The sequence below is a fragment of the Toxorhynchites rutilus genome, chromosome 3 (genome assembly GCF_029784135.1).
Source record: "Toxorhynchites rutilus septentrionalis strain SRP chromosome 3, ASM2978413v1, whole genome shotgun sequence".
NCBI lineage: Eukaryota > Metazoa > Arthropoda > Insecta > Diptera > Culicidae > Toxorhynchites > Toxorhynchites rutilus.
This window is the reverse complement of record NC_073746.1, coordinates 279940644-279962164: the sequence shown is the minus strand read 5'-3', so window position 1 is coordinate 279962164 and position 21521 is coordinate 279940644. Positions and strand designations below refer to the sequence as shown.

Below are 21521 nucleotides of genomic sequence, written 5' to 3'. Positions count from 1 at the left end.
TAACTTTTAGAAATTGTGAAGTTATTAGAATATAAACACCTAATCGTTCTATATTTTGTAAATACAGTAGAACCTCGATTATTCGCGAAATAGTCGGGCTAGGCCATCGCGTATAACGAAAATCGCGGATAATGCAATATAAGACTAAAAATGAGGTGCAAACACGAAAAATATATATTTTAGCATGAAAACTATGTTTCATCAATACAGAAATTATTGAACTATCAATCTGTAAGGTCGTGTACATCAGTGATCAGATACTGTGAAAGCCATGAACAAAACAAAAAACAAGACTACTCACAGACAAATTTCAGGAAGGTTTATAGATTTACTAGGGAACTCACTTTCACGGATAATCCGCACCGCGGATCAACCGCTCGCGGATAATCGAGGTTCTACTGTACTCGAAGAAGCTCAACATATTCAAAACCGCTTATTTTATAGTAAAAGAAACGGTTGAGAGCAAACCTGCAAACATATTGCAATGCACCTAAAATAAGCATTTTGGAAGTTATATTACTGAATGTGTGAAATACAAATAGAAATTGATATAATTATGAATCCCTCCTTTTCTCTATTAAATATCGGAAACCCCCATGACTGTTATCTCATTGTGTTCAATCATCTTGGATTGTTTTAGAATATTGTGCGTATTGTGCTTTTTTCTGAAAAGACTAATTTTAAGTCGAGGAATCACAATTCGAATGATTTTTGTATGATCAATAGTTGATTTTCGACAGCAGTGCGGTAAAAATAACATGTAAAATACTCTTTTAAAAATCTGCCACACTATTATTTGTTAAAATTGTTGAAAACGTGTGACTGAAATAAACCCTTAAACATTCACTTTCATTGAATTTTAAGTTGCAGTTTATGCATGCTTGATATTAAGTTGGGGATAAAGTTATCCATTATTTTTGGGTAAAATTCAAAACTATGTTCAAGATGCTTCGGACTGTCCGATTTGGGTCAAATATGTACCGTTTTATTGGAAAATTAGTTGCCATTCTAAAGGTAGCTTCATAGTGTATCTAACATAAAAGTCTTGGTCCTTATTGGCGAAAACTCTAGCAATAGATTTTTACAATCTTCTCTTGATCCCAATTTCTTATCACTCTGGAAATTTTGCAATGCGGAAAAACGTGGTAATCGCTTGTTACCAGGTCCAGACTATATGGTGGATGCATGATCCTTTTCCGGTCGGAATTAATTCCCCTTGAAAGGAATCATCTTATCTTTCCATTTCAATAGAGTTTTGTTTATACGGAGTACCGTTATCTATTATTCATAGAATTACCGTATTGATTCATGATTAAATCACTAGAGATTAAAATTAGTTTAGAAAAAGTATAAACTGTTACATGGTACAGGCAAACCTTTTTTGTGCGAGGGATAGGGACCGCATTAATAATCGCATAAATAAATCGTGCAGAACTTCACCAGTAGCTTTAAAAAACCGTGTTCGGTACACATTTTGAAAAACAACTTTTATTAGTGCGGTAGATAGGGACCGCATAAAAAAAGTTTCCTCCAATAAAATAACTAAAATCCACGCCATTCACCATTCAATTTCCTTTTGTTTCCCTGCTTTGTGATGGAACAGTTTGCCTCTTCGATTGCGCGTGGCTGTTTTGTGCTTTTAGTTTTTAGTTTTTTCGCACTGAAACGCATATAAACCATCAAAAAAAAACTCAATGGACGATAACTTCGTCAAATATGCTTCTTTTCATATACCGCAGAAACAAAATCGCACAAAAAAAAATTCGCACAAAAAAGCCGCACAAAAACAGGTTTCACTGTATAATAAAGTATCCATTATAATTGCTAGCTGTGATGGCTGAGAGCAGACAAACGACCGCAAAAAGTTAAAACATCCCAATCAAGCTCTATAAATTATTTTTAAGTTATTCTTTTTTTTTGTTTTTAAGTTATGAATTTTAACATTCCACAGTGACAGTGTGTTAACATTCAGCTTTAACACATGGTGTTAGCTGATCGCTGTCTAGAGCGCGAATGAATTTTTTATCCTCTGATTTTTTTTTTTTTTATTAAATCGTTTTTTTTTACAGGCTCAGTTACATAAGTTTGAATGAGCCAAACTCCTATCTGTATTGTTACAAGTATATATAAACATTTTTCATTAATTCTAGTGTTAATGAAGTAGAGAACCGATTACTCGCGGTTTGCTCGAGTTTAGAAGGGTGACATTTTTTTCAGGAAAAGGAAGGGATATGTTGACAATGTTCACACTCACATTCGCACTCACATTCATCATACTCAATTCTTAAGCCTATCTTATATCTAATATGTATTTACATTTCACCTTATTCTATTGTTAGTAAGAAGGGATTTGATTTCTCGCGAAGGAAAAGGAAAAGGAGAATATAAGGATATAAGGACAATCACACACGAAGATCGATAACTTTTAGGAAAACATATATTTGGGACATGTAATCAAGGTCTAACCGAGCCAACACATCTCTCATCGGCACATTGGGCTGTCTTCCTCTGGCCCGAAGAGAGTTTTCTAAATTCGATCTGGCAACAAGATAAACCTCGCACGACCAAACAACGTGTTCGATGTCGTGGTAAACTTGGCCACAAGCACAGATATTGCCATCGGCAAGATTAAAACGAAAGAGTAGCGCGTCTAACGAACAGTGATTGGACATGAGTCGAGAGAAGGTGCGAATAAAGTCCCGACTCAAGTCCAGACTTTTGAACCATGGTTTGAGGCTAACCTTAGGGATAATCGAGTGAATCGACCCAATTCATCTTCGTTCCACTTACGTTGCCAGTTAACGATGGTATTTTTACGGACTAAAGAATAAAATTCATTGAAGGCGATTTGACGCTGATAAATATCGCCTTCAATTGCACCTACCTTTGCCAATGAGTCAGCCCTCTCATTACCCGGAATTGAACAATGTGAAGGGACCCAGACAAAGGTAATGACATAACAGCGTCTGGTTAAAGCACTCAAAATTTCTCGTATTCTCTCAAGGAAGTACGGCGAGTGCTTTTCCGGCCTCACTGAACGGATAGCTTCGACAGAGCTAAGACTATCCGTTACAATGTAATAGTGTTCAAAAGGTCGTGAGGCGACGCTGTCCAGCGCCCAGTGTATTGCTGCCAATTCAGCAATATACACTGAGCAAGGATTCTGAAGACTGTGGGAGGTGCCTAGATTACATTCCACGATCAAGGCGAAACAAGATCATTTTCTCCAACAATTTCCGTATACAAGACAGCATTGCTATTGGGCGGTACGAATTGAAGTCGGACGCGGGTTTTCCGGGTTTTTGAATAGCTATAATTCGCACTTGTCTCCAATTATCTGGAACAATATGCTCCAGAAACCGATTGAATAAATTCAACAAGCGATGTTTCGCCACATCAGGGAGGTGTTTCAACAAGTTGAACTTAATTCTATCCGTTCCTGGAGCCGAATTGTTACAAGAAAGGAGAGCAAGAGAGAATTCTGCCATCGAAAACTCGGAATCAAGATCGCACCTATCTTGTGGTATATCTCGAACAATTTTTTGCACAGAAACGGAATCGGGACAAACCTTCCGTGCAAAATTAAAAATCCATCGATGTGAATATTCTTCGCTTTCATTTGATGAAGAGCGATTTCTCATGTTTCGAGCCACTTTCCACAATTTTTTCATGGACGTTTCTCGTGACAAACCTCCCACGAAAGTTCGCCAATAAGCACGTTTTTTCCCTTTGATCAAGTTTTTAAATTGATTTTGAAGGTCCAAATACGTTTGAAAATTCTCAATGGTTCCACGTTTTCGAGAAGCTTCAAATGCGTTCGATTTATCCTGAAAAAGCTTGGAATATTGGCTATCCCACCATGGATTGGGAGGCCTTCGACGAATAGTGGAGCCTGGGATGGGTTTCGTTTGAGCGCGAACCGCGCTGTCATAGATCAAACGAAAAATGAAGTTATACTCCTCCAATGGAGGCAAACCATCTCTGGAATTGATGGCTAGAGCAATCGCGTCCGCATATTTTTTCCAGTCAATGTGTCTTGTGAGGTCATATGCCATGTTTATAGATTCAGAAGAATTCGACCCAATGGTGATGGAAATTTTGATTGGCAAGTGGTCACTACCGTTGGGGTCCTGGATTACATTCCACTTACAATCTAACGATAGTGAAGTCGAGCAGAGCGAGAGGTCAAGAGCACTTGGGTTAGCAGGAGGTTTAGGTACACGTGTTGTTTCCCCAGTGTTCAAAACGGTCATATTGAATCTGTTACAAAGGTCATATATCAACAATGAACGATTGTCGTCGTACTGTTCCCCCTTCCTCTGATTTATGTTTATACTCAATTTATACTTCTTTTTCTTTCGATGCAACATGACATCGAAGAATGAAACCATACCTATAAGCCACTCTCGAATTACGTGCAAGAATGCTGTTAGTTGGATCGTAAAGCATGCGAACGACGAGTAAAATCGGGAAAACCTACCTATTTTTTTATTTATTAGCTTTACAATTTCGACCACAAACATCGTTTGCAGAATTAGCTGGAGATATTTCCTATTCATTTGAGTGTTTGGAATCAATATCCAGCCACTATTTAAATAGATATTGACGTTCAAAAATCTCTCACTTTTTCCACCCGAAACATTGAGATTGGTCCTTATATTGAAAGATTAGACGTAGTCCAATGTCAAACGTAAAAAGTGCCAGGTGTACACGCGAAGTGATCGGATCCTGACTTCCAATTTTGAATTTTATTTTCATCTTTTTCTTGCTATTCCTATACTCTCATATGACCCTACACTTTGGAGGTTGAGGCCAATTCACGAGATCGAAAGGATATCTACATAAGTTTGAGGAGGGTACACCCAAACTAACGTTGGCAGAAATGATATTATTCTTGACAAAAAGATGCTTTTTTCTCCTGTTAAAGCGTGAAATGCACAAATAAAAGCAATTTTTATAAAAGTGTTACAACGTTTGTATGCATGGAATAGGCCTCTCATTCTCTCAGACTGAATGTCAGCTTAGGAATGTGTCCAAAAAAGAATCCCAAACAATGCCAAGCAAGGATCGAACCAAGGCCGGCTGTGTTGTAAGGCTGTTCCACGCAACCACATAACTGTTGGTGCTGTTATACCAATGTACGAGAATATGTAAATAAGATCCATTGAATTACACCACATTGGATCCAAATAGGATCTTATAAGCATACACGGAAGAGCACTTTTTTGCTGAGAGAAAAACGAAATCGTAACTAATTCTTTTATCTTTAATGCGTGCATATTTGCAAAGTGTCTATTATTTTGCTCCCTTACATTGCTCTTATATTTCTATGAGATATATATTATACACAAACTCGCCTCTCGCTTGAGTGAACCAGAGTAAAGTTTACCAGTATGGGTTGATAGTACATTTTATGAAACTTTTAAACTCATTTAATGTAATGTATGAGGATGTCAAAAAATGTGCCAAATATTTGTTTTGGGTGAAGAAGGCGAAGATTATCTTTATCTGATAGGTACTCAATACTCAATTGTATTCCTATAAATTTCCCAGTATTTCCACTAAATACTCAATGTATTCATATACAAAAATCAGTTGCCGCAATTGTTTTTCCGCGCATCACCTGAGAATCTGATTTGAGCTGTTTGTAAATTATTGTACAGGGTGGGCCATTTAAAGTGGAAGGATTTGTTTTTGCAATAGCAAAGTAAAGAAGTGGAACTTAAAATTTTTTTTTTAAATTCATTTATTTTGGTCCAAGGAGATTTGTTCTAACTACTTTTTGATTATGATATCTCGTAAATGACCGCCTCTGGCCTTGACCGCAAAATGTGCCCTTTTTTCGGCATTTTCCATCACTTTGCCCAATGTTTCGGCCGATATGGCAGCAATTTCTTGTCGGATATTGTCTTTCAGCGCAGCCAGGGTCCTTGGTTTACCAGTGTATACCTTGGATTTTAAATATCCCTATAAAAAAAGTCAGGAGGCGTCAAATCAGGTGATCTCGGTGGCCAGTCATAATCGCCGTTTTTCGATATTAATCTTCCGGGGAACATTTCGTGCAATAATTTGGTCGTGGCAGCCGCTGTATGGCATGTAGCGCCGTCCTGTTGCAACCAGTAATTGTCCAATTCATTTTCACGAACAAATGGCAATAAAAAAATCGGTTATCATTGTCCGATAACGCTCCCCATTCACGGTTACCGTTGCTCCATTTTCGTTTTCAAAGAAGTACGGGCCGATGACTTTATCGGCATAAATGCCACACCACACAGTAACTTTTTGGTCGTAAAGAGGTTGCGTTTCGATGAATTTAGGGTTTTCAGTAGCATAAAACCGACAATTTTGTTTATTCACTCCTCCATTCAAGTTGAAATGCGCCTCATCAGACATTATGATTTTTTGCCAAAAGCCACGTTCATTTTTGGCCATTTCGATGGTCCATTTCGCAAAATCAAGTCGACGTGGTAAGTCAGATGGGTTAAGTTGTTGAGCCATTTGAATTTTATACGGAAACATTTTCAAATCAACACGAATTATGCGTCGGAGAGTGGTTCAAGCGATGCCTAACTCTTGCGAACGATGTCGACCTGATGTCGATGGAGTCTCTGCAGCACTGGCTCGAACGGCATCAATATTCTCGTCGAAACGTCTTGGTCGTTGTCTGGACAGATGACTTGCATTACCAACACTACCAGACGATATAAATTTGGCATATAATCGACGTATAGTGTTGTCTCCAGGCGATGTTTTAACTTTATTTTTATTTTTCCACGCACGTTTAGTTAACACTATTGAGAAGTTATTTTGAATGTACAGCTGAACAATTTCAGCGCGTTGTTTAGGTGTGTATTGTTCCATGGTTAAAATTGTACTGAAATGACGCTTCCAACGCGGTATGACATTTGTTAATCTGACATCTCTGTCAAAAGTTATGGGGTTGCCAGATGCTTCCACTTTGAATGGCCCACCCTGTATTTGTCTCCGTCCAAGGAACGGCTTTGTACGGCTAATCTGTATAGGAAGAAAAGAATTTTTATATTTTCTGTAGTGAGATTTTTTTTCATATGAAAATGTTTGTCGATCACATTGAGCTTCGTGTTTCGTTGGTTTGAAACGGAAATGATGTTAAGTTTGTGGTAGAAATGAAACATGATGAGGTAAGGGTCATATATTTCAAGTATTCAATGATCATCAAATAAAAATTTATACTTCTATAAATTTCCTTTAGGCTTCCTAACCTGGTAGAATTATTTGGTTCACACCACGGTAGATGTACTGTACCTTCGTCATCGTGAATTGTGCTATTGAATGTCGGACTCGATCATATTTATATGATTCGATCATATACGATTTTGGACTCGATTATATACAGTTTGAAAAAAAATTGTATGTTTCAAATATGACTTATTTCAAGAAAAATTATATTTTTCAACGTTACGGTTAAATTTAAGTGGCTATTACAAGTACAACGGGGTAAAAATCATGATTTTTGAAGATTTTGCTTGAATTTTTATCTGGAATTGTTTATATCGATATTGCAGCAAATTAAGAAAGATAGAAGTTGGGTGTCGAGAAATAAATTGTAGAGCGGTAAGAGAGCTTCTATTGGTTTGATAGAAACAATCAAGTTTATATTTAATTTTAATAATAAAATTAATAATAACACATTAAAAATTACTAACTTTTAAGTTTAAGTTCAAGACTAAATTTTCTCATCTTTCAATTGGAAGCAACAGAATCGTCTTCCGTAGCGTACTTTTTAATGTAGAGCCAGTTTGAGGAGTTTTAAATTCGAAAATATGCCTCCTGAAAGATTCTAGATAAATTTATGTTTTTCATGTGAGAAAGGTGTTTACTGACTTTAAGGGGATGAATCAAAAATTAAATAATTCTTTTATATTCAAAGAACGACACATATATGCATAAAAAACGAATAAAAACATTTTTTTACTCTATTGTATACAGAATTCGATAATATACAGTGAAAAGAAGTCCAAGACTTATATAACCGAGCCCGCCCTGTATACTGCCGTGATTTCGCAAAGCCAATATTGACATTTTACTTTTTATGTTATAGATCGATTAAGAATACCAAATCCTTTCAAACGATTGCGAAATTTTACAGAAATATGAAACAATGACCCCGTAAAAGCTTGAAAACGGAATGACGTAAGCGCCATTTCCACTGGGATGTGGCGCAAGCGCTATTTCCCTTATGATGTGACGTAATTTGAATGTTATGCGATGTGATTTTTGATCCGTTCTGATGGCATAGAATGAACGATTTCACATAAGAACATCTTCCGTAATGGACGTTTAGCACGATGAGAGTCACATGCCTTCTTTCTTGTAAAAAAAAAAACCACTTTTCCGAAACGCTCGTCATCCCAAATATTTTAATCATAAAAAATCGATCCCCATGCAGTGCTACATTTATAACAGCAATTTTGTTTTAGATCTACAAATCATGTACTTAGAAGCTCTGTTTGAAAGTCTAGTCAAGTATTTAAATTAATAAAATCAAACTCATCTTAAAAGAAAAAAATATCCTAGTTTGAAGTGTATTGCTGTTTTCACATATTGCACTTAACGGTTGTGACTAAATGGTTCAAACTAATCAATTTAATTGTTGATTACAAGGATTTCCTAATAGTGTATTGTATTTTCAGGAATCAAGGGACAAAGCTTGACGATGTTTACTTACCACACCTGCTCAATTTCTCTTTCGGATGAATTGAAGCTGAGTATTAATCGAAGGGCAAATGTCGGATTTGGTGAACAGCTGCACTCTTCTAAATTCTCCATCGGAACGCATCTTACAACAAAACTCAAAACATCCTCGCGTAAACTGTATTTGCTTTACATCGGATAATTTCGGATGGCATTATCTTATTTAACTCGAATGTTTTCAATTGCATTTTGGATTGGAAAAATCGGTGCTGTCCGTAATTGTTACAATCGGGTTCTCACCCGAGTTAGCCTGATCGATGCATGCTACAAAGTCGGAAAATGTGTAGAACTCTTCTCCCTGATGCTACCTCATGCTTCGCTCAACGGTGGCATGTTGTAGAAAATATTTGGAAACAGATTCTCCCATACTTTGGTAACGTAGCCTAAATAAAACTGAATCTTCTCAAAAATCATGCCGATGGCAATAATTTTCCATCAGCGAGCGCCAGCGAGATTACGGCAGTACCGTTCTGAATCATATTTCGGACACTTCGTTCTAATATCTTGAAAAGTTTAATGCACTGATGATATAACTATTAAATTAATATCACAATTGCTTCTTTAGAGTAATCCCTTGGTTTCACTATCATTTCACATGAGAACTACATTTGAATTATAACATAATCGGCAGAAATCTTACAACACTACTCATTATCGTTTGTGATTGCTTGGTAAGTGTTTCGCAGTTGACTATAACATATAATCAAGTGTAATGTAATTTTCGTCCAAAAAATTACAAAATAAAGTGTCCGAAATTTGAATTCAATCTGTCCGAAATTTGATTTAGTGTCCGAAGTTTGATTCTTATTCGCTTCATTTGAAGCATTTTATTCGATGATTTTTTTATGTTTTAAATCAAATGGGTACCAAAGTAGAAAGCTTAAAAGCATATTGAACTAATTTATTAAAAATATCAACCAAATAATACCTGTGCATAAAGTTTAGATCTGTTTTCTGCATCATATGCCTTAAGCGTCCGAAATATGGTTCAGAACGGTATATCATTTCGTATGATTTTCTGTTATAATATTTCCCGAATATTTCCAACGTTTTATCATAGATATTTGATTTTTCCTATACCTTTTACTTTCCCCCATTCTACCACATTTTATCGGTACAAAAACAGTAACGAACTTGAGAGTGATTTCTTTTCAATTTCACAACAGTGATTCATAGCTGCCATTGTCTACTTCGGTTTCAATTCACACATGTAGGTACACGCAAATCCATCACACATTATTGCGGGCTGTGTTCACTCATTGAACATAAGCACAACAGCTGCATTAATTTATGGGATTTTGGGCCATGGGGCAATTGTAATTGATTATTTATTTAAAGTGCAAATTATTCGTATTTGTGGAATGAAATAAAAAGTCCAGTGACGATTGTAATTGTATGTACATATGCGGAACAGACAATATCACTTTGAGAATGATAATTTAAATTCTTCGATTTACATATTCAATATTCGGAAGACATATGCCACCAATCGGATAATCAAACATTGGTTCACGCAGTCGTTAAACACGTATGTAACACGTATGTAAGTATGTAACCGTGCCTCTAACTTTTGTAGAGTTGTTTTTTTAATGAGATACACTCAATTTCAAGAGAATCTATGGTGAAACTATTACACTGTGGATAGCTCAGTCGTTATAATGTTTATAATTTTTTTCTAGATCTTGGTAGTTCTGATCGCAAGTTCCGTAGGACGAACCCAAAGGACAGGAAACACTAGAGTGCCGGTTTAAAATGATTGGAATGGATTCGTGAGAGGAAAAAATTGGTTTAAAAAATCCGAAATTACGAATTGAAAAATCTGGGAGAAATTCCTTCGATTTATTATTTCCAATTGAATCACTCTTTTCATCTAGCTCATTCATGATTTTATGATACATAGCTCTGCCCAAATGCTCGATGTTCATCCGAAGTCCCACATATTCTAGCTTCACATAGCACGCAATAAATATTGCCGGAAGATCGGAAAGCATTCTTCCGCGTAAAATTTTCATCGTCACGAGCATCCGCTTGTTGAAAAATTGCAACGATTTCATTTGCTGTTCGTTGTACCGCTCCTCCTCCATTTGTCACCGAACCTCGCCACCTTTCTCGGTACGGATTGAAATTACCCCGGCAATCAGTCAGCTTAAACGCCCGAATGGAACGGCGTCAGAGTACAATCAGCCATGGCCCCGTTTCTCCGTTTGATCCGTGTACACGTACTTTTCGAACGGCGAATACGGTATGGAATGCCCAGGCGCGCATGAAATTCAATTTTTTTCTTCCCATGGAATAAATAACCCATTTCCTTTGCTTATCGGGAAAACGAAACCTGATGTAATTGGGTCGCGACATTTTTGGGACCTCTTCCATGAGCGCAAATCGATTGTTGTGTGGGAGGTGGGAAACATCAACGGTCGACAGACGCGGCAGGGTGTTTGTTTGGTCCGTGATTTATGTTCGATTCATTACCGTCAGCACGATGAACTCCGGAAGTAGCTTCGAATGGGAGCGTTTAGTGGAAACAATGGAAAGCCGACATAATCCAACAGCGGCTGGAAATTCTGATGTGGCTTTGACGCTTGCTAAAAGCAACAACAAACAACGTTGGTTTCCCACTGACTCCTTCATTAGAATACTAATTAATGTTCATCCCTTCCCTCACCTCGATTTAATCGTGAATGTAAACAAACCCAACTCCTTATGGAACCAAATTAACAACACGGAATATAACTGCTGCTTGGCATCGATTCGTCAAAGCACATATACACCCATATCCATATATCCCCTTCCGCCCGACTCTGAGGAATAATCGAATATGCAAATGAGCAAGCAATATCGAGCGGCTCATTATAAAACACGGGGGCTGTGATCGAAAGTGCTTCCAACCTGGCTTCGTTTCTCTTCCTCGCAACAGCGGGTCTGAAGAATCCAAACGTTGTTTATCATAATCACCTCGCTTCGGGGCACCGTTTTCTCCCGTCGTGGTTGTTTCCGAAACGAGTCGAATTTCCCCGACTCGCTCGGTAATTAGCTTCATTAGAGTAGAAAAGTTTTCGCCGCGACCTTCCAGGTATCGTTGCTGTTGAGAGTGGTTTGATTGAAGCCGATCCACTCCATCGGAGTCTGACGAGTGATGACGTGGTGGATACTTAATACTTTAGCAGATTATGGAAATAGTTGGCGCTGTTAGATGAAAGTGGATAGCGAATATCTTCCACACACACCGCAGTCTCTCGGGCGAGTTCTTCTCATCGATCCATAAATCACCATAGCAGCCGTAGCGAAGCGTGTCGCCAACATGGATGGCACCCGCCATGTGGAGGCATCCCGAGATAAAAACAATGATGAATTTGTGTCATTGTTCGGCAAGCTGTGGTTCCAGGATGTATTTGGCGGGTCATGAACGTAGTGTGGTATTTGTGTATCCATATATTACAATTTGTTGTTTGTTCGCATTTTCCCGCGCATTATTTCCATTCTTCATTAATCATATCACAACATAGGCTATGCTCATAGATTGTGTGCTCTGAGTGTCAGGTTGATTACATGATTCGTTGGTCTCTGTGCTTTTTCGTGGCAGCCCGGAACGTATCGGAACTGCTTCGGGGTGTCATTATTTCGTTCAATTTTTGTAACATCCCTTTAATGTTCAGTATGCTCAGAAAGCTTTGAACTATTGGTATTTTCTTATTTTATCAATATTTTCTCACTAACTCATTTGTTGTAGATTCTTATGTTTAGTTCCAAGTATCTGACACTGTTAATGAAACAACAGACTAAGCAAAGAAAACTCCACGTGACAAATATATTTTGTCACAAACCAAACTCTCAATATTTTTGAGGAAGAAGTAAGAAGAGCAATTCAGTTTTCATTATTTTATTGAGTTATATATGTCCTTTCTTTTATGTCGGTACTTAGGAATGGTCCAGACAGAGAGGACGATCCAACGGCATATCATCACATATTTTGGAGATAACTTTTTTAAATTGAAATAAGCTTCGAACTTTGTAGTCATTAAGCTTTGAAAGCATGTACGACCGAACAAAATAATCCAGTCGGGAGAAGATGAAGGCCATGGTAATAAAATCAGTCAAATTTTCCTGACACCATTGCTGTACCACTTTAGCTGTTTAGGAAGGAGCACCATTTTGTTGAAAACAATAATGTTTATCCCCGAATAACTTTCTTGAGCGAAGAAATACGTTGAGTTTCTCACCTATATCACTGAAAATAAGAGGAAATTTTCCTTTTTTTACATATTGCTTCCCCAGTGGCGTACCGTGACCGGGTGACACCCGGGCGGGTGTCTTAAATGTCACCCCTGTGATCAAATCTTGTTATCAATTCTTTGTTTTCATTCTCAAATGAAAAATCAAATTCACCGAACCAAAAATCCTAAATTTGGGGATATAATTATATTAGATAAACCGAACAAAAAATCGCAAAATTTTCACGCGTTTCGACTTAACAGCAACAAATTGTCCGAGCACCTCGTCAAAGTCAACAAACCAAATTAACGTTGGTAAATTTACTTTCGATTGACAACAGAGCCAATGCATTAAGGCATGCATATTACGCAGAATCGTTCTTATGATATATGTTATAATATATACCAAATTTGTCGTCATTCATCCAGCAATTTTTTGGCTGAGACACCAACAGTGTAAATAGTAAAACGAGTGAGCAATTCAACGTACAAAAGAGGTATGTTTTGCGAGCGAATGCAAAGGTAGTATGCATTATTTCTTTCAACTTGGTTCCCGTGAATGTTATATGCAACTCAAGATTGTGTGCCATAATTCGTTCTACTAAACAAATTAGACATCCAATCAATTTACAGGAACAAAGGTGAAATTCCATGGGCCTCATTCCCGAATACACTTCACCAGTTTTTGGATTTCGATTAATATCGAATGATACAGAACGTGTCATGCGAGTAACCTCTCACGAACATATAACCAAACATGAGTGGATCATTCAGATACTTGTATGAATGATAGTAATCACTTGTGTCACACTAAATGATTAAACAAAGATAGGAACGAAGACTGTTGATTGCATATCCAAGCTGTACCAAACATCGCACACCATTTTAGAAGCCTGCATACAAGTTTGAACCGCATATATCATCCCGCTCTACTATAGCGAAAACCACTGCACAGACAGGTGCAGAGCGAGAAATGATACAAGACAAATTACGTCCCCATTCGGTCATCACTTGCGGAGAGCAGACCGTACATGACGTTTTGGTGTGTTGACTCGTATGTCATGAAGTGCGAACCGAAACCGAGTTGTCTCGTTGTCTTTTGTGTCATGATTTGTAGCCAGAGCTGCTGATATCACCGTCAATGTCACAAAAAAACTGACCATAGTCACTCAATTCCTCTCACGGCACGTGAGATCCAAATATTCAGTAGTGATACTCACTTTTTTGTTTCTGACACCTAACCAAATGACGGTTGGTTCCAATGCCTCTCAATGCCGATCGCTCTGTTTTCAACTTTACGTTACGAGAGCGGTGGTTGTGGCGTATGATGGTAGTAGAAATGTGAGTGATCAGACAGTTCCAATCATTTTTGACAATCGCGACGGTTGTTTAAATTAGTTTGTTGAAGTAGAAGTTGTTGTTGTTAGAGGTGTCTATTTTTTCGTTTATTCGATTATCGATTAATCGTGGGGCCAATATTCGATTCATTTGAACAATTGTCTTTCAGAATCCGATTAACCGAGCGAATATTTATTTCTTGTAGTCAAAATGAACAGACATTTATAATAAAAAATATTATGGTGTCAGAATTTTAAAAGTTACATTAAATATAATTTTAAAATAAACATGGTGCAGCATAATGGTTTTTGAATGAAATGGTATTTAAGTATATTGATAAATTTACCATTTCATAATTATTTGCGAACCATGAAAACGATCCGATTGAAAACCGACAAGGCGTGTTTTTTTTATTTAGAGGTAATAATTACCAGAACTACTGAAGTTTAGTTAATAAACGTGAGATGAGCACAAAAATTTTATTTTTACATAAAACGAAAGAAAATTGCGATCTCAAAGAATCGCTCAAAAATCATCCACTTCCATTGAGGCTTTATTGAGAAACTTCTTATACAGTGCCACAAACTGCGCCACGAACACTTCCAAATGGAATATATGTTTGCTTCCTTGCTGCATCCGGTGATCATAATACCCGGAAAAATTCAACGTTTGCGTCTTCAGATTTATATCGCAATTTTTAATCAGATTCGGTACCAATCCACAGATTATAAAATTCGATAGAACGCCTTGTGATAGCAGCTGGTATAGCTGTTCCCTCACCACTTCCAGCTTCTGTGGACTTTGTTCGAGGGAAATCTGATTGGCGGTTTCTCGATGGAATATTGGCCAGTTGATTCCCGGCACCTCTTAGTTGACCGTGAACGGTTAGTGTTGTACCTTGCAAGCTTCCAGCATGAGGATAGCATAATTCTTTTCGCTAGCTCCGAAGGAATGTGCTGAAATGCAAATAGTGTCGTTACATTCAAGAAACGAACAAATGACAATCTTACATTTAAAATTTTAAGAATATCCTCCTAAGATAGAGCCGGCACTCCTAACCGCGGGAATAACCCGTGGAGTAGAATTGGCGCACAAAATCAATCTGCACGTAGACAAATACTTTTCAATGGTTCTTCTCAGCGCATTCTGAGTATCTTTGGTCAACTAATCCACCTCGGACAAGACGAGTCTCATATTCACTGGGATCAATTTGCTTGATCAAATCCGACACGACCACCCTGTTATATATGCCGACAACCGATGAAGTCAACTCCATGTGGTAATTACTGCTGATGGTCCTGATTTCCATCTTCCGGTTCGAGGGCGTTGTGAAGTTCATTATCTCATTTCGTAGCCGTTCCGCGCCCGGTTGGTAAAGTTTCCGCAGTAGACACATGATGCGAGTTTTCTTACTGGCCTGGAAGGACCGTAGAACATGCGGGAAGTCTCCCTGGTAGCAAATATTAATCAGATGCGTAACTTGCGTTTTGTGGTAGTCCAGTTTGGACAGCTGGCGCGGTCGGTAGCGGTCAACCCAGAGAGCCATTGTACACAAAAAATTTTGATGTATTATGTATACAAAAATCCTTGGTGACTTTTTGTTTTCGTGTTGGCCTTTGTCAGAATAAGTGTCCTCACCTCCAGAGATGCCATTTATACACATCAACGTTTCAGATTTCGTCAAAAATCTGAAACGTTGATGTGTATAAATGGCAGATATTTTTGTAACTGCGAGAATAGCAAAGTAATGTATGAAAAAAGGGGTTGTTAGCGCAGGGAATCAAGTCATAAAGAGAAGAAATACCATATCCCTGCAGTCTGCAACTGAAAATATAAGTCTGCAACAGGATAGACAGGATTGTGTTGAATCAATTGCGAACATGTCTACAAATTTAGCATCCTTGCAATGATGAGAAACAAATTTGGTAAAAAAAATCGAAGTTGAACGGGTTTCAAAATAAGTACTAAGTACTAATACGAATGACATGTGTAATACTACGTAGAGTTGGCGAAGTGCCACTAAAAACGTTAAGGCCATCTGAAAAGATGAAAAGAAAATACATGTCTGAAAATACAAAATTCTTCAAATTGTAATTAAAATGAAACTGTATATTTACATCTGGCATCCCTGGTCGTGAAAAACGAACACAAAGAGGCGAATGTTGTGAATATCGCCAAACACCAAACCATCAGCTAGACTTTTGAATGTCGCACTATTCTGACATTTCAGCAACAGGACACTCACCAAGGAGCTCGGATTTCTGCTGTCAAGTAGAAGCTCACCATGTGTTAGTGTTGTGATAATACTCTTCTCACACTATTGGACTGGCTTTGGGATGGTCACCAAAGATAATCGTAGTATAAAATTTGTTGATTATCTTTATGTGAGTACCATCACTTGATTCTCACGACAAATCGCAGCTCTGTTTGTAGCACCACTTTTGAATGCCACTAGGGGGAAATGATTTCTGTAAGACTACGAACGAAGGCAAATTATTCAGTGAAAAGATCAATCGGCAAACACTGCACTTCACAGTAGAAACGAAATGAAGTGTATCCGCGAAGACAACGGTACGGTGTCGTCATCTGGATACGAAAATAGTTTTCCACTAAAACTTATCATTATAATATAAAATTATCTTCAGATACAATTTTTTTAATAGATTAATTTACCACATGAAAAAAAAAACAAGTTTTCCTTTCACATTGAACACTAATTTGATACGGATTTTCATTCATAATTTGTATTTGATAGGTGTTCATTCTGCCTGAACCCCCATTATTATTTTTGACTCTCCACTAACTCGTAAAACGTAGTTCAATGACGTGCCGTTCATTTCGTTTACACCGTGAAGTGAATGTGGGAGTAAGGCGCATTATTTCAGACAATCATTATTTTAGCGATACCAAGGTGATATTGTCACGGCTCACAGTGTCAGTGTTTGTGACTTGAAATATAGTCTGCAAACGAACATTATTCCACCGAAAAAGTTACTACTCCCGGACACTTACAATATCATAGCTATCCAGTGAAAATAAAGCAGCTTTATGATTACATGTGTGATAAAAATATCACGAAATCGTAAGTATTTTCAACATTTCTTGTTTCTTCTTCCCTATTATGTGTCACACTGATATTCATTAATAACCTTCAGTTAGACATTTGAACAGTTGAACTTCTGGCAGGAAAGCTAATTTTGTTTTAGTTCGTTACAACCCGTTTGACGGTTATGAGTACATAATAGTATAACAAACGATCCTTTTCAGGGAGTTTCAAACCGGCATCGGAGTTTCAAAAGAGTCATATTAACAGATTTCTGAACAATGTAAAGAATTACATGAAAAAAAAACAATTTTTCCGAACAATCACAGTCCTACGTCAAACTTACGTCCTTGCCCCTTGACTCAGACCCTTCTACTTTTTAATTAATTTCAACTTTGATAAGCCTATTTCACACGGAAATACAAATAGTTCGTAACTGCTTCAATCTTCATGTAAGATTTGGAAGAGTTTCTAAGAAATCCAATTTTACAATAAACAGTTCACACGTTGAGTGCCATGGTTTCATAGCGACTCTATGGAAATTTTTAAACGTATTGGGGCCAACGTTTTTTATCGTAGTGGAAGATATTTCACATGCGTCACGTGCGTTGATGCTTGTAAGAAATATATTTTTCGAAAAGCTTGTTATACCAAATGTATTAATGAAAAACAGTTCATCCCTATGCAGTACAACATTTATAATTACCATCTTCTATATGAACTGCAAACCATGCATTTAGAATCTCTGTTGAAAAATCTCGTTAAGTATTCAAATTGATAAGATCAAAGTCAGCTTAAAGGAAACAAATTATCCTAGATTATTGTATTGCTGTTATCACATATTTCAAATAAAGATTGTAGAGTGTAACTAATTAGTTAAAACTCATCAATTTAGTTTTTGACTACAAGGATTTTCCAATAGTGTCTTTTATCATCAGGCATCAAGGGTCGAAGCTTCTTGACGATGTTTACTCTCCTCGCCAGCTCAATTCCTCTTTTGGATTAATGAAAACTGAGTGTTAATTGAAGGGTAAATGTCGTATTTGGTGAACAGTTGCACTCTTCAAATTCTCCATTGAAACGTATCTTACAACAAAACTCAAAACATCATCGGGTAATTGCAGCCGGTATTATCTTATTTAACACGGATGGTTTCAGGCTCAGGCTTTTCTCAACCGCGGAATCTTATTTAATGAAGGATGTCGTTACTCAAATTGGCAATATTTTCCCCATCCAAAACGATATACCCAAGGAAAGATTATTTTACATGAACATTTCCATGGTGAAATTCCTCACTTAATAATGCCGCGAATCACTGAGTAGAGGCGGATGAACTTTTAAGTGTAAGGACTCTATAAACTGAACAAAGAAGAACCATGTGATTCTAAATTTTGGAATATTCTTCTTCGGAACAATATAATGATCATGGTCGTGCCTGCCATACACTACGCCACTATGCTCCCCAAAGCATGACTGATGTTTTATTTTGATATCGTGACACGTTCTGCTTATGGTCAGGTACATCCTCAATACTTGCACTCCATGCACATCAATTTGAATCCGGAACCACATTCTGTTCAAAAATCTACACAAAAGTACCATTAAAGCCATTAATACATTTTTCCTCTGTTTACTTGGTATAGTAATAAGGAAAGGAAAAGGAAAGGAGAACGGGCAAATACATTCGAGGAAGTGAAGTGGGCTTCTAAGGAAGATATATATGGGGAACATAATATTAAGATCGCGACTACTCAAGCTATCATAATCTGATATGCGTGAGTATACCCTTCCGAACTTCTGAATCAGCTGCCAGTTCAAAAATTGCATTTTACATTACCAAACAACGAGTGGGTAGTGCAATCGGAAAAACATACCCATTTTAATCGTCAAATTGTTTATTTTTTACTATATTTTCTGTTGGTGTTTCAGACAAAACAAATTGCTGGATAATTTTCCTGTCTAATGGTATATAACACAACATATATCGCAATAACGATTTAGAGTAATATGCGTTTGAAATCTCTCAATGAATCGTTACGTTTTTCGTAGAGCGACCCCCCAATATAGAAATCAAAGACATAGTCCTATGTCAAAAAAAATAATTATCGCTTTTAAGCGCGTAGAAATACAATCATCACTTTTGTGGCTCTGAGCTCTAATGTAGGTGTCGCATAAGCTGATGCAGCTTTGTGTAGATTCGTCAATTGACAAGTCCTGGTTGTTTCTTTAACACCAAAGACACCTGAAAATACAATGCACAACTTTAGACAAACAAAACGAACCGTACGAAATTTTCAAAACCAACTGATGTAGAAGCATTATAGAACCGACCACTAGGGGAGCGCTGCTATAAAATAAGCAGTGATTCCGGATTCTGCGTGACCAGGGTTTTATGTGCGATTGTGATTCCTTTTCAGCACTTGTGCAAACAGATATTTACCATAACACACTACATGGAAACAGTTTGATTCTACTTCCATCACATAGTCTTATATAAAATGCAGCACCTTGAGAGAATGTCGATCCAATCCACATTACTGAGTGCGTAAAATAACTTGTACCATGTGTGAGGAAACGCAGAGAAAACTTTACATTCTTGTTTACAATAATGGCCAGGTAACGACATACTTGGCGGGACACTTGATTGCGCTGTCATGTTTTAGTAAAATGCGTTCTGAAAGATACCATTCGGCACTCAAGCTCGAGTAAATAAGAGAAGTTACTACTCTCCACATGAATGGATTCCATTAGTTTGGAAGCGGTGCCATTTTATGTGTTCGCCTTCCCTACCGGGACCGTACCGAGAGGGGGGGGGGGGGGCAGGAGAATCCATTTTTTTTGTTTCTCTTGCTTTCTGAAGTTTGTAGCTTCCGAAAACGAGCTCCTTCTCTTTCTCTTCTGAGATCCACCTGGGAGAGAAACATAGTTTGTCTTTGAATCATGCTGGCCATACTAATTGTTTTTTCTCTTGTTTCAGGTAATTGGATCCTTGGAACTCATTACGGACCGAACATTATCTCGCAAAATAGGTGAGCAACGGAACAAACAGTAAACCTGACGCTTCGTGACTTTGGTTATGACTTGCTGCTGTTACGAGTCGTGTTCAAGATCGTGGTGTGCGGCCAGATCATAAAATCTGTACAATATGTTTCTCCAATTGACTCTAAAAATTAACTTTTTGAGCAAACGAGACATGAAACATAATATCACTCAATTCGAGACGGTTAGTTCATTTTAACGAGCGCAATGATTTATTCTGTCCGTTTATTATATTGCAAATTTCATATTTGAATTTCAGCGGAATGTTAATCACGACCGCAATATTTTTCCATTCCCACAAACAACAGCAAAAATAAATGACAAACAGGGAAAACAAAAATGTGGCCTCCGTCGTCCAAGGTCAACACTGGGAGCAAAATCAAATAAACCTTCATTAGCTGAGGGAAAAAAATATACATACCACCATAGCAACGAACCCTCCGGCGGCGACCATCAATCCGTCAGAGTCCATCCGACGAAGGGATGTCACAATCAAAAATTGGATTACTGTCGCCCGGGGACAGCGGATCGGATTGCTGCCACATTTTCGCCATGTTTAGTATTCAGCATGGAGCAGCAGCCGCCGCCAAGCGTCATGAATCTCAAATTTGGCGCACACTTCAGGAGTGCAAATTGTACGCGACGCTTGCGCCTCTCTGTCTGGCCTTCGCTGCGGAAAAGATTATAACGTTTCCTATGGTGTGTTCTGGTGTGATATTTTTTGTTGTTTATTTCTCGCTGCGGTCACGAGGAATTAGTAACAAACGTGACAAGCGACAGCTGGTAGGCCATCAAGGAGAATCCATTTTCTTCCAGAGGCGGACATGGACCGACTGTCTGAGGACGATATTCACTCGTACTCTACCGTTTTATTGCATCCCAGACAGAGCGACGACTCCCAAAGTGAAATATCAGAATAATGATAATAGGAGGAATAGTTGCTCCACTCGTTTCGGGAATTTAATGAAGCTACACCAGCCGGTGGTAGATTAAGTCATAAAACGCGAGTTTGAGCATAAAACGATTGCTTTTTTTATATTACACACGATGACAGTAATGAACCAAACGAACTATGAAGCATGCGTCTGGTGCACGTTGAGCTATTTATCTCCGTAATGATCCTCAAACATACTTGTAAAACAATGAAGTCAAATAAT

The 21521-nt window shown here is 37.8% G+C and overlaps 2 protein-coding genes and 1 pseudogene across 7 annotated transcripts in view; 1 reads left to right on the top strand and 2 right to left on the bottom strand.

Annotated features, from left to right (window-relative positions):
* The window catches only part of LOC129776181 (uncharacterized), a 445403-nt gene that overhangs the window by 261924 nt on the left and 161958 nt on the right, over window positions 1-21521 (top strand). The gene's annotated exons all lie outside the window — the stretch shown is intronic.
* Window positions 1-21521, bottom strand: part of LOC129776180 (uncharacterized) — a 338043-nt gene that overhangs the window by 242207 nt on the left and 74315 nt on the right. The gene's annotated exons all lie outside the window — the stretch shown is intronic.
* Window positions 14808-15828, bottom strand: LOC129776184 (replication factor C subunit 3-like; annotated as a pseudogene).